This window comes from Podarcis cretensis (genome assembly GCF_951804945.1).
Source record: "Podarcis cretensis genome assembly, chromosome: 9".
Taxonomy (NCBI): domain Eukaryota; kingdom Metazoa; phylum Chordata; class Lepidosauria; order Squamata; family Lacertidae; genus Podarcis; species Podarcis cretensis.
Window position 1 is genome coordinate 65,669,741 of NC_137178.1, and position 11,874 is coordinate 65,681,614.

Here is an 11,874-nt window from a genome sequence, read left to right on the forward strand (position 1 = left end):
ACTGACATCTCCCGAGCTGCAGAGACTGAGGTCTGAGAGAAGGAGAGACCTGAGTACTCGCAGGAGGAGTGCTCGCCTTCAGGTGAGACAGGGAGGTGAGTCACCGGGGATCAGGACCAGCCATTACCCCGACAGAGATAAAAGGCTGCTGGACCCCGCCCCAGGTTGCGGGAGCAACGTTGCTGTTTGCCAGAACTTGCCTGTGATCCTGTGCCTGACCTAGCCTGCTTTCCTGCCTTGGCCCTGTTGGACTGACTCCTTGTAGAACCCTTGGATTTGGGACCGGACCTGGACCGCTTTACTTGGGTTACCCCCGGGCCCAGCACAACTTCTAGGAGAGACACGTGGCTCGGGTACGCTGCAGGCTAGGTCCCGCGGTAAATGCCATCCCCAGCGGTGTGCCATTTTGGGGTAACACCCGGGGTGGACTGTACCCCCTGCACCCCCTTCCTATGCCCCTGTATCTGCACACATGCTATAATTCTCTGCTTCTAATCCTGTCCTGGAGGGCCCTCCTTCTCCTGACTCCCCTTGATTGCTCAAGTCTTCTGTTTCTATCAGCTCCTTGCTTGTCCATTCTGCTGACTGCTCCTCAGTGTCCCACCACCAGTCTCCGGGCTCTAAACTATTGTCTTTGGAGCCTTCTCTCAGGGGCTCTTGGGAGACAGGCTCCCAGCAGTCTTCTTCATCCAGCCAGAATAGAACATATGATGCCTCTTATGACATCAGTCCATTCAACCACCTAGCTCAGAACTAGCGGCTGGCGGCAGCTCTCCAAGATTTGAGAATGGGACATAACTGAAGATGCCAGGGATTGAACCTAGAATCTTACTCATGCAAAACAGATGTTCTACCATTCGGCTATGCCCCTTCCCCTAATGTCTACTAAAATGGTGGTGTCTGATTCTTAGGTCTCAGCTTACGGCAAACTTACCAGGTTAGCTAGTAGTCTGTTAGTCTGCCAATTATAGTTATATACATATATAATTCTATTTTGATTACATGTGTCGCATCCGGTCTCTCTTAACAGCAAAACCCTTTTATTCATTAGTGAATATAGCACTGAAATTCTTCGCTAGTGGGAAAGAGGCAAGGAATTTAATTAACTCAGCAAGTAAAATGCATGCAGCGACAATGAAGTAAATTCAGAGAAAATAAAATTCTAATAGAATTTTTTTGTGGTACTGTGAAAAAACATAATGGAAGTTGATTTGATTTAGAGATTTCAATAAACTCAGAAATAATGGCCTTGTTAGGAATTTGTCACTAGGAAAAAAGAAATATTTTGATGCTACACTTTGGAGAGACATGAATAGCTCATCTCACACAAATTAAATTTGGACCTTTAATAATTTTTTTTTTTTATTTTAAAAGTGCAAGTATTTTGCTCATAAAAACATTTATAGTTTTAATTCAGCTGAGGATTGTGTTTGTGTGATACACCACACACTGATCGAAAATAAAAGGACAGCAAATAAATCAAAAGGCAGCACAACTGAAAGTGGTTAAATTCTGTTATCAAGTAATTAAATGTACGGCAGCGAGAGCAAAGATGGTGGGCTACTCTTTTTGTGATGACCAATGATTTTCAGTGAATAAATTTGACTTGATTTGATCCTTAACAGGCACCAGATTTTGTGGAAGATGTGACATTCTTAGACAGCTGGCAAAGGGTTACCACGATGCTATCAAATTAAATATCTGACTGGAAAATTGCCCAGAAGACACTTCCCTGCTTTCTAAAACATGGTGTGCAGGTTGTCCTGGGTGGGGAAGAGATCCTTTTGAAGCAAATGTATAAACACAAATTACCAAACACACATCTGTATATGTCATTAGATTAGATTAGATTAGATTAGATAAATTTATTGTCATTGTCCGTATATACACAGTATACACAACAACGAAAATCAAACACCCAAGACCGGATTCACATACACATTTGCACGTATCTCCAACACTCTCATCCTATTCAGACATAATCTATTAAAACATACATAATCCAGAATATAACACAACCTATTAGAAGCATAGCATAACCTAAAACCTATCTCATTCCTTACTACTCACTGCTTGCTATTTCTTACAACTGGCCCTGAGATCATTGTTTAGTGCAATCAGAGCTCTTGGATAAAAACTATTCAGAAGGCGTGTGGTTCGTGTTTTCATTGTCCTATATCTTCTGCCCGAAGGCAACAGTTCAAAGAGGTTGTGAGCAGGATGGGTGGGATCTCTCAGGATATTGTGTGACTTCTTCAAGCTGCGAGACGTGAAGATCTCATCCAGGGTTGGTAGTTGGAGCCCAATAACATTCTGGGCAATTTTAATTATTCTCTGTAAGGCTTTTTTATCCATTCCAGAGCTGCTCCCATACCACGATAATATACTATAGGTTAAGACACTCTCAATGGTACTATGATAATAGGACAGAAGTAGGTGCTGAGATAGATTCAATCCTCTGAGCATTCTCAGGAAATACAACCTCCCCTGCACCTTCCTCACAACGAATAAATTTACCTTTAACAGAAGGTACCTTTAACAGAAATAGTTCCTGTCCAAGCAAGGTTGACTTGCCTATTACCTTATTAAGCTGAAATTGCTCATAGATTTGCATAAGAAATAGGGAACTATTTTATGTGGCAGCTTGTTTGGATACCATTTTAATAGTGTGTATCTCAGCAATTTGCCTTTGGCAACAAAAATAATAATAAATGTTGTTTACAGCAAAGTCTAGATTATCCTGTGACCTTAAATGCCAGTGGATGAAAGACTTTGACCTTGTACTATTGAATTAGGTAGACTTGTGTCTATGCATGTTTCTGTGAACAGACACCCTTTCTCCTCAAAATTGCCAGTGACATTTTTTTATTGAAATAGGTCAATTATTTCTTTTTAAAAAACAAACAAACAAGCAGAACACTTGTATTTCCATGAAATCCATTAGTGCTATGGTGTTGTTGTTGTTTTGGGGGGTGTTTGTTTGTTTGTTTGTTTGGGGTTTTTTGCTATCAATGAAACTGGAATGTTTTTCATAAATGTATTATAAGGTTATAGGTGCTCAATAGGTCAGAAAAAAAATAAGTACAGTGGCTTCATTGAATTATGTGAACAAATAGCAATTAAGGAAACAAAACCAACAAAATACATAGATACTTTTGATATATGTTTAGAGACAGTCAGTGTTGGTTATCTAGAGTGTGTCTGAGGGTGAGAAAGACAAAGAGAATTTAATGCATCTATTGTTATTTGATGGTAGTGAAACACTATAGAATACCAGATTCTACCTTTAACTGTACTAATTAGAAGTGTGTTGTTGTTATTGTTACTGTTACTGTTATTTTGGGGGTGTTAAAATTATCTGATCAGTCATAGATTGGGTGAGCAAAAGAAATTGCTTTGAACTGTTCAGGACAGCTTGCTTTCCTCAAAAGTTATGAAGACACCCCTTCCCCCGAAAGCAGGAGAAAATTAGTCCCTTTTTTCAGGGGGGAAATATGGTACTTTTGGAAAAGTATGGAGGGAAGTTTCTGCCAACCTTGGAATCAATTCCTTAAGAGGGGCGATGGCTCCTATCCCTACCCTCCTTCTTTGTGGCCACATTAAAGTACTTTTTCAGTTCTTCTAAAGGTAAAATAGGTTATCTGGCTTGCCACCTCCCTTTATTTGGAAAACCACTAAGAAGGAGTCCAGGTGGCACAGAAAAATATTGGGGGAGTTGTATGCAGCTTGTGTACTGAAGGTTAGCTGTTCCTTTATTTAGGGCTGGGGTCCAATCTCAGTGGCAGAATTTCCAGATAAAAAGTGGTGAGGTGACTCTGACTGAATCCTTGGAGAGCTACTGCAAGTCAATGTAGGCCAGGAGTGACCAGTGAGCTTTCTTGGAATAATATTCCGTAATTGGGGTGCTGCAACTGAGGAGGGCCTCTCCCCAGTTGCCACACACTTCACTTTTGTCAGGGACTGTGCTGAGGAGGGCTGCACTGTAATGGTGGCAGCCTTCCTCTTCTCCTGCTCCTGAATGGCTTGCAGAGGGACATAGTTCAGAAGGCAGAAGCTGGGAAATACTGGATGGGGAACAGCTAGGTGAAGAAACACTGGGAGAGAGAAGGTTAACAGATTTGCAGTCTCTGGATAGCATTTCTCCGCTCAGCCCAAGGTCGAGAAGTGCGCAGAAAGTCTCAGTACAGAAAGCACAGAGGGTACAAGCTCAGATTACAAGACATAGGAGTGAAATAGATCAATAGGGAATGGAGGGGTGTAAGCCTTAATTGGGAGTACCGCCATTCTGGGTTGACACTTTTTGTCCTTTGCTGTTTTTATTAGAGAAAATAACTGGTAAGAATTCCTTTAGTTTGATCTCCTCATATATGGCCATGGGAGAGGAAGTCAATTCAAGGAAGCCTGACAACTTTGCATACTCACAAGGCTATGGGAAGCACTCAAACTGCATGCTTACAAAGGCCTTGAAGTTCTGTGAATGAAGTTACTTCATTAGTAACAAAAACCTCAATGCTTGTCAAGTCCCAGTGGCACAACTGCTTGTGCTAACTCAAATATTTTGTTTCAGATTATTGCAGCAGCAATGAGAAAATGGTCCAGTCTGAATGGTAAATTCGTTTCGGATGAAAATCAAAAGCAGAATCCTTGCTGACCTGCTAAGTGTGTGCTACACCTTTCTATTTAAAAGCTATCTGCAGTCATGATGTCTGTTTATTTTTTCAGAAGATATGCTCAAGACCATATTGAGCAGCATACATATTTATACTGCTAAATACAAAATGGGATGCTTCTGCCTTTGATAGAAGTGCATAATTCCACCATGGGTGATAAATCAGCCAAGATCTATCTGTGCAATCCATCACACAGATGCAACAAATTCACACTAAATGATAGCTTAGTTCAAAAACTAATATGAGAGCTTTTGGGATCACATGTCTCATCCATAAATCTTTAGGCACATCATAACTCCTTTATGAAAAACCATATAAAAGGAAGAAAATTTCAAATGCATTATCTCAAGACTTCATAAATATTTAGGCTGCAATGCTATCACACTTATTTAGAATTAAGTCCCACTGAATTCAATGATACATTCTCTCAAAATATGGTGTCTACTTAGGAAGTTGTAGGTATTTATGGAGGGGGAAAATAGTGCCCAGTGGCACCCCATAGCAAAGCATAACTACTGAAGCCCCCCTAAAGCATTCTCCTAGTCATGCTTTCTGGACCCGGTTCCATAGCCAGGGCTGGAATTACTAGAACACAGGGTCCCGAATTCCTATTCCACAGAGCCAGTACAGGAAGAAACTGGTCAATGGTATCAAAAGTTGCAAAGAGACTGAGAAGCACGAGCAAGGCCACACTCCCCTTGTCATGCTCTCTGTAAAGGTCATCCCAGCACAACTAGAAGCATCATATTAAATATGGGGAAGAAATGGTGAATCTACCTAATCTGCACTTTCTGAGACAATGTGTGAAATGAGGCGCAGCTGTTCTTTGAAATTCACACTTTCCTGAATTTTTCAAAGCAGTTTTGCAACCAAGCAATATGTACAAAAATGCACATAGTCGGACGAAGTGTGCATACAAATGCATGTATGTGTGAAAAAAGCATACAAAATGCATTCTATTAGGGGGGAAATGCTTGTGGAAGCCATATGTACCAGAAAAAATTGGCACAAAAATGGTGGTGAATTTTCATGGGAACTTTAAAAACCCACAAGCTGATATGGAAATATGGATGACTGAATTTAAGGTTGGAAAAATGAGGCACTAATAAAACAAAAATTGACAAATTTGCCCTTTCCTAACCCATACAGGCTTTAACCACTCAACACAGAAATGGTTGGGGTCTGAAGGGAGGACACAATAAGTATGTTGAGGGGTAGAGATGACCATTGGTTTCCTGAGGCAAATACATGAATATGCATCTTGGGGCAGCCAAAGGCCCATGAAATATTCTGCCACTCTTAACTGAAGGCCCTTTATCTTCTCCTAGCACCATGGAATAAACCCCTGTATTCACATCAATTGTTGCTTTAAGCAAAAGTCTGGTAGAAAGTCAACAACAAAATGCTTTTGAGGGAATTAAAATTGGAAGCCAGATTCCATACTGTTTCGGTAGTAAGTGGCCAAACCACCTTGATTGACTATATACGGAGTTGTCAATTTAAGCAGACTCCTCTCTCTCATCTCAGAGCACTATATGCCTCTAATCAGCACAAAGAAGTGTTACCTGAAACTTCTCTCAAAGTATTTGTGCTTTTAGCCTACAACTATACTGCCTTTTCTTTGTCTTCTCTTTTCTTCTTTGTCATGATGTATGTATACACACAAACACACAAATACAAATGCATATCACTGCAGTGGAATACATCCTGAAATGGCATTTCCGTGTGCTCTGGTTCCCGTCATGGTGTCCCATTGTGCCAGAAGCGGTTTAGTCATGCTGGCCACATGACCCAGAAAGCTGTCTGTGGGCAAATGCCAGCTCCCGCAGCCTGAAAGCTAGATGAGTGCCGCAACCCCATAGTCGCCTTTGACTGGCCTTAACCATCCAGGGGTCCTTTATTTTTACCTTTACCTTTTATATCCTGATTGTATGCTGCATGCAGTATCTCTTAACTTTTCTTTATGCATTACATCCTTAAATAAATATGAGGTAAGTACAAGATTTATTTGTTTTAATAACACACACACACAAACACACACACACACACACAATTTACATACCACACTGGCTGTGAAAAATAGCAAGATGAAACTTAACGTCAAGAACATTATGAACTCTCAGGTTTTAAAATGGGCTAAGAGACATTTGTATATTTAATAACACGCATAAAAAATGAAATGCTATAGTTACAATGAAAAGCAGAATGAGTAGGAGCTTGTTGATAAGCGAACAATAGCCTCCCCTTTCTCTTCTCTTCACAAGTACTGTCATTCTGGGATAGTAGGGATTAATTCCCCTTATTATTATTTCTCCAACAGAAAGACATGTTTCCTTGTTAGTCATATATAGCGCTCACCATTAAAGTATCTACATTTCCCGAAAGACAACATAAAATTGCCAGAAAGTGTATCTTTCCCGCTAAAACAGGAAAATCTCAAATACACAGTTATGAAACAGTCCTTGCTTAATGTCTTGGCAATTGATCATCACACAACTCCAAATAAAGTAAGTTGTTGCTTATTTACTTTATTTATAAACCTACTTATAGGCCACCTTTGGTACATAGTCCACTAATCCTAAAAACAAAGTGCAGGTTCAAGGATGAAAAACACAAAGATTTTTAAAACTCCATAAATCTCAGCAAAGATTTCAAAATTCTTGTCATTCTAAGAAAGCTCTCTTAAAGTACAAAAAGAGAAAGACACACGCACAAACACACACAGTCGTACCTTGATTTCCGAACAGCTTAGTTCACGAACAACTCAGAACTCGAACAGCGCAAACCTGGAAGTAGGTGTTCCAGTTTGCAAAGTTTGCCTCGGAAGCTGAACATCCAGCGTGGCTTCCACAGCTTCCAATTGGCTGCAGGACACTCCTGCAGCCAATCGGAAGCTGCGCCTTGGTTTCTGAACATTTCGGAAGTCAAACAGACTTCTGGAATGCATTCTGTTCAAAAACCAAGGTACAACTGTACTCACCTAAAGGTTTTCAGCAAAGGTTTTCTGTGGGGAAGAAATTCCAGTTTTGGGGTTAATGTAACACTTTAGAACATGGGTAGGGAAACTAAGGCCCAGGGGCCGAATCCGGCCCAATCGCTTTCTAAATCCGGCCCACGGACGGTCCGGGAATCAGCGTGTTTTTACATGAGTAGAATGTGTGCTTTTATTTAAAATGCATCTCTGGGTTATTTGCGGGGCCTGCCTGGTGTTTTTACATGGGTAGAATGTGTCATTTTATTTAAAATGCATCTCTGGGTTATTTGTGGGACACAGGGATTTGTTCATTATTATTTTTTTCCAAAATATAATCTGGCCCCCCACAAGGTCTGAGGGACAGTGGACCGGACCCCTGTTGAACCCAGACCCGTGCTGACCCCTGCTTTAGACTATCCATCCCCAAGCTGGTGCTTTCAAGGTGATGCTAGACTACATCAGCCATTACTGCTGGACCCTGACTATTGGCCATGACAGCTCGGTTTGATGGGAGTTGGGAGGGTACCAGTTTGGGGAAGACTGCTTTAGAATATTCATATACATGATCCCCACAGTCATTTGTTTATTGCTCCCTTGTGCAATAGTGCATCCATGGAGGATTCCCATTGCAGAAGCTGTACTCATATATCACAGGATATCTGGGCATGATGCAAAGTGAAGTACGAACGAGTTGACCACTGTTTCATTTTCTCATAACTCCTCTGGGTCTTCATTCTTCAGTAGGGTCATGATAAAACTTGCAACCTCCACAAGCAAGCAGGCAGAGTCATGCCTCTCCCCTGGTGGCTTCTGCCACCGCCTTCCATTGGGATGCCCTAGTGGCCCAAGTGCCAGAAGGAGGTATAATTCGCTGAGAAAGTCACCTACCTGGGGGGTGAGGCCATGCTTGAAGGGCGAAAAACACAACAATACCTTGACCACAGGTGGCCATGCAGGCCATTATAGGAAACCTTATTGCAACCACCTTTGCTACTCTGCCTTGTCTGGACCAAAAGGATGTGGAGGTGCTGAAAGCCACACCTTCAAATGAAGTTCAGGGCTGGAAGGATGGAATTTGTGGTGGATTCTGGCAGTTTCACAAATAGTATAACCACAATGTGTCTCTCCACCCCACCCCCTTGCAGCAAGCTAGCTTATTATGAAGGCTTTCAAAAGAGGCACCATGCTAGGTAACTGGGAGATTTCCTGTTCTGTATAAGTGGGAAATATTTCAAGGTGGAGACCAGAATATTTTTGCTAATTTTAACACTGAGAGTTTCCGGGAAATGGTTCCCTGCTTGCTTTTAGACTCTCCTGTCCATGATGATGATTCTGTTTCAATAATAAAATATATAAAAAGTTAAAAATAAAACTTGCAGTTAGGATATATAAAGTAGTCATCCCAATTACTAAAAATTATACTTATGCTGCTTAATTCTGCATTTCAGTAGTGTTTAATATGTTTAAAGTTGCTGCTCCTCTATAGTGTCATTCTTTTCTCTTTTTTGTACTTCTTATCCTAAACCAGTGTTCTTCGGCCTCAAATCTGTGGATGTTGGGATTACAATGCTCACCATCCCTGACCACTGGCTAAACCAACTGGGGATGATGGGAACTTCAGTCCTTCTACAGACCCAAAGCTGAAGAGCCATGTCCTAAGTCATGCTTGAGAAATATTGCCATTTGATTTGTGATGATAATTCCCATGATTGTGTTTGGTGAAATTTTTGACTGCAGCATTATCACTAAATAAAGTAAGCCACTCCAGCCAATCAGATTGAATGTGAGTGTGGGAAAATAAGCCTGAGCACATTGGGATCAGGGAGAACATAGGACTACAACTGATTGAAACAAAGAATGCCTGCATTTGGATATCCTGAAAAACTATTATTTATTGTGATGTGAATGAAACTAGCCTCCTCCAGACTCACATGTTTCCCTTTCCTCTTTTCCTCCAGTGTGACCACTGGAATTTTTACTTCCAATTTTGATTAACAGAAGGTCAGAGTTAAGTCCCCACCCCAAAGTGTGTGGTAAAGCTAAATTATTGTTTGCTTGAAACAAACCAGCTTCACAAACCATGGGTTGAAGTTGGCTTGTTTCAAGCAAAAAATAATTAAGATTAACTACAATTAGTCCATTGTTGTTGTTGTTGTTTAGTCGTTTAGTCGTGTCCGACTATTTGTGACCCCATGAACCAGAGCACGCCAGGCACTCCTGTCTTCCACTGCCTCCCGCAATTTGGTCAAACTCATGCTGGTAGCTTCAAGAACACTGTCCAACCATCTCGTTCTCTGTCGTCCCCTTCTCCTTGTGCCCTCAATATTTCCCAACATCAGGGTCTTTTCCAGGGAGTTTTCTCTTCTCATGAGGTGGCCAAAGTATTGGAGCCTCAGCTTCAGGATCTGTCCTTCCAGTGAGCACTCAGGGCTGATTTCCTTAAGAATGGGTAGGTTTGATCTTCTTGCAGTCCATGGGACTCTCAAGAGTCTCCTCCAGCACCTTAATTCAAAAGCATCAATTCTTTGGTGATCATCCTTCTTGATGGTCCAGCTCTCAATTCCATACATCACTACTGGGAAAACCATGGCTTTAACTATATGGACCTTTGTTGGCAAGGTGATGTCTCTGCTTTTTAAGACACTGTCTAGGTTTGCCATCGCCTTTCTCCCAAGGAGCAGGCGTCTTTTAATTCCGTGACTGCTGTCACCATCTGCAGTGATCATGGAGCCCAAGAAAGTAAAATCTCTCACTGCCTCCATTTCTTCCCCTTCTATTTGCCAGGAGGTGATGGGCCCAGTGGCCATGATCTTCATGGCCTCTCCACTATGACCTGTTCATCTTGGGTAAACAGAGCCCCATGTCTCGCGGAACCGACGAGCTGTGCGTGCGTCCGGGCTGAAGGCGTCTGGCAGGCAGTGGCTCTCAGCGCTCGCCGCGGTCCCCGCGCGTCAGGGCCGCGGAAGGCGCACCAGGCAGCCCCTCCTCACAGCCCTGCTGCCGCCGCCACCGCCGCAGCTGCTGGGCCATGTTGGATTTTCCTCGCCTCTCTGCCCTCCTCCTCCGGGCAAGCGGCGTCGTTTGGGCAGCAGCGCCAGCGGCAACTCGCCTCAGATCAGCTGACACGGACCCACCGCCGCCGCCGTGGCTACCTTACCATAAATATCCCAGCCCAGGCAGCAGCAAGAAGAAGCTGGCAGCAGCGGCAGGTTAGGGGCACAAATTACTTGCCTTGCCCCGGGTTAGGGGCCGCAAATTACTTGCCTTGCCCCGGGTTAGGGGGCGCAAATTACTTGCCTTGCCCCGGGTGCTGACAACCCACGCTACGCCGCTGAACTCCTCCATGTGGGTGCACTAGGCAAAGAGTTGAGAAGGGTGTGTGTTTGAATCTGAGGGGCACAAGCGGGTCTAGGCTCATTCCTGAGGCAATAAATTGCAATAAACATGGACATTTAGAAATACAACATGCCTTTCTGAAGCGCTGGGAGATGCTCTCTGACACTCACAAAAATAAACATAAAAGCAAGCAAGCAATTTTAGCTCAGCCCCGGATTTGAGCTGTTTGCTGCAGTTAAGGTCTTGTACTAATCTGCACGCTCCCAACTTGCTGTCTAACTTTGCTTTGCAGGTAGGAGATGCAAAAGATTAAATTCCTGAAGCAGCAAGCTGTGAGATGTTGGCGGCCAGATGGGGGAACTTGACATGAATGATGTACACAATGTAATATAACCCCAGACATCTGAAGCTCCTGCAGTACTTAGACTCAACTGGGTGAGTCAAAGTCACAAAAGGGTAATCCTTGCCCATGATATAGTACGGTGAGAGCTGCCGGCTCAGGTCTATAAGCAATGATTATAACCCATGTGATTTATTTTCTCTTCAGTCAGCATAAAAAAACAGCTTATTGATTTCTTTCTCTCCCCACTGCCCCTACCCATATTGCTGATTATTATGTAGCAATTTCCTAACCTCTTCCCAGTTCAGCAGAGAATACTTACTATTTGCTAAATTGATATCCCACCTTTTTCTTTATAGATTTAATAAGTATTCTCTCTTCATACACCTCATAAGGATGGTCTCTTCCCCCCTCAATTATCTGTTTTGCTCATGCATTCCGTTTGTGGATGATGTAAAACAAAATGATTGCAGACACCAATATGCCAAGATATTCCAATATTGTAAACTGTGGGGAAGATGCAACAAAATGGAATCTTATGAAGGCAATCTAAA

General features: G+C 42.5%; 1 long non-coding RNA gene across 2 annotated transcripts; it reads left to right on the forward strand.

The window, feature by feature from the left end:
- Positions 1-743: 743 nt before the first annotated feature.
- On the forward strand, positions 744-11,414 carry LOC307223659. 2 transcript variants are annotated; one of them, XR_013842166.1, is made up of 4 exons: positions 744-937; positions 1,626-1,757; positions 9,173-9,398; positions 11,273-11,414. It is a non-coding gene; the product is annotated as an uncharacterized lncRNA (long non-coding RNA). The 2 variants fall into 2 exon arrangements; XR_013842167.1 differs by having other exon boundaries at positions 1,626-1,749.
- Positions 11,415-11,874: the final 460 nt, after the last annotated feature.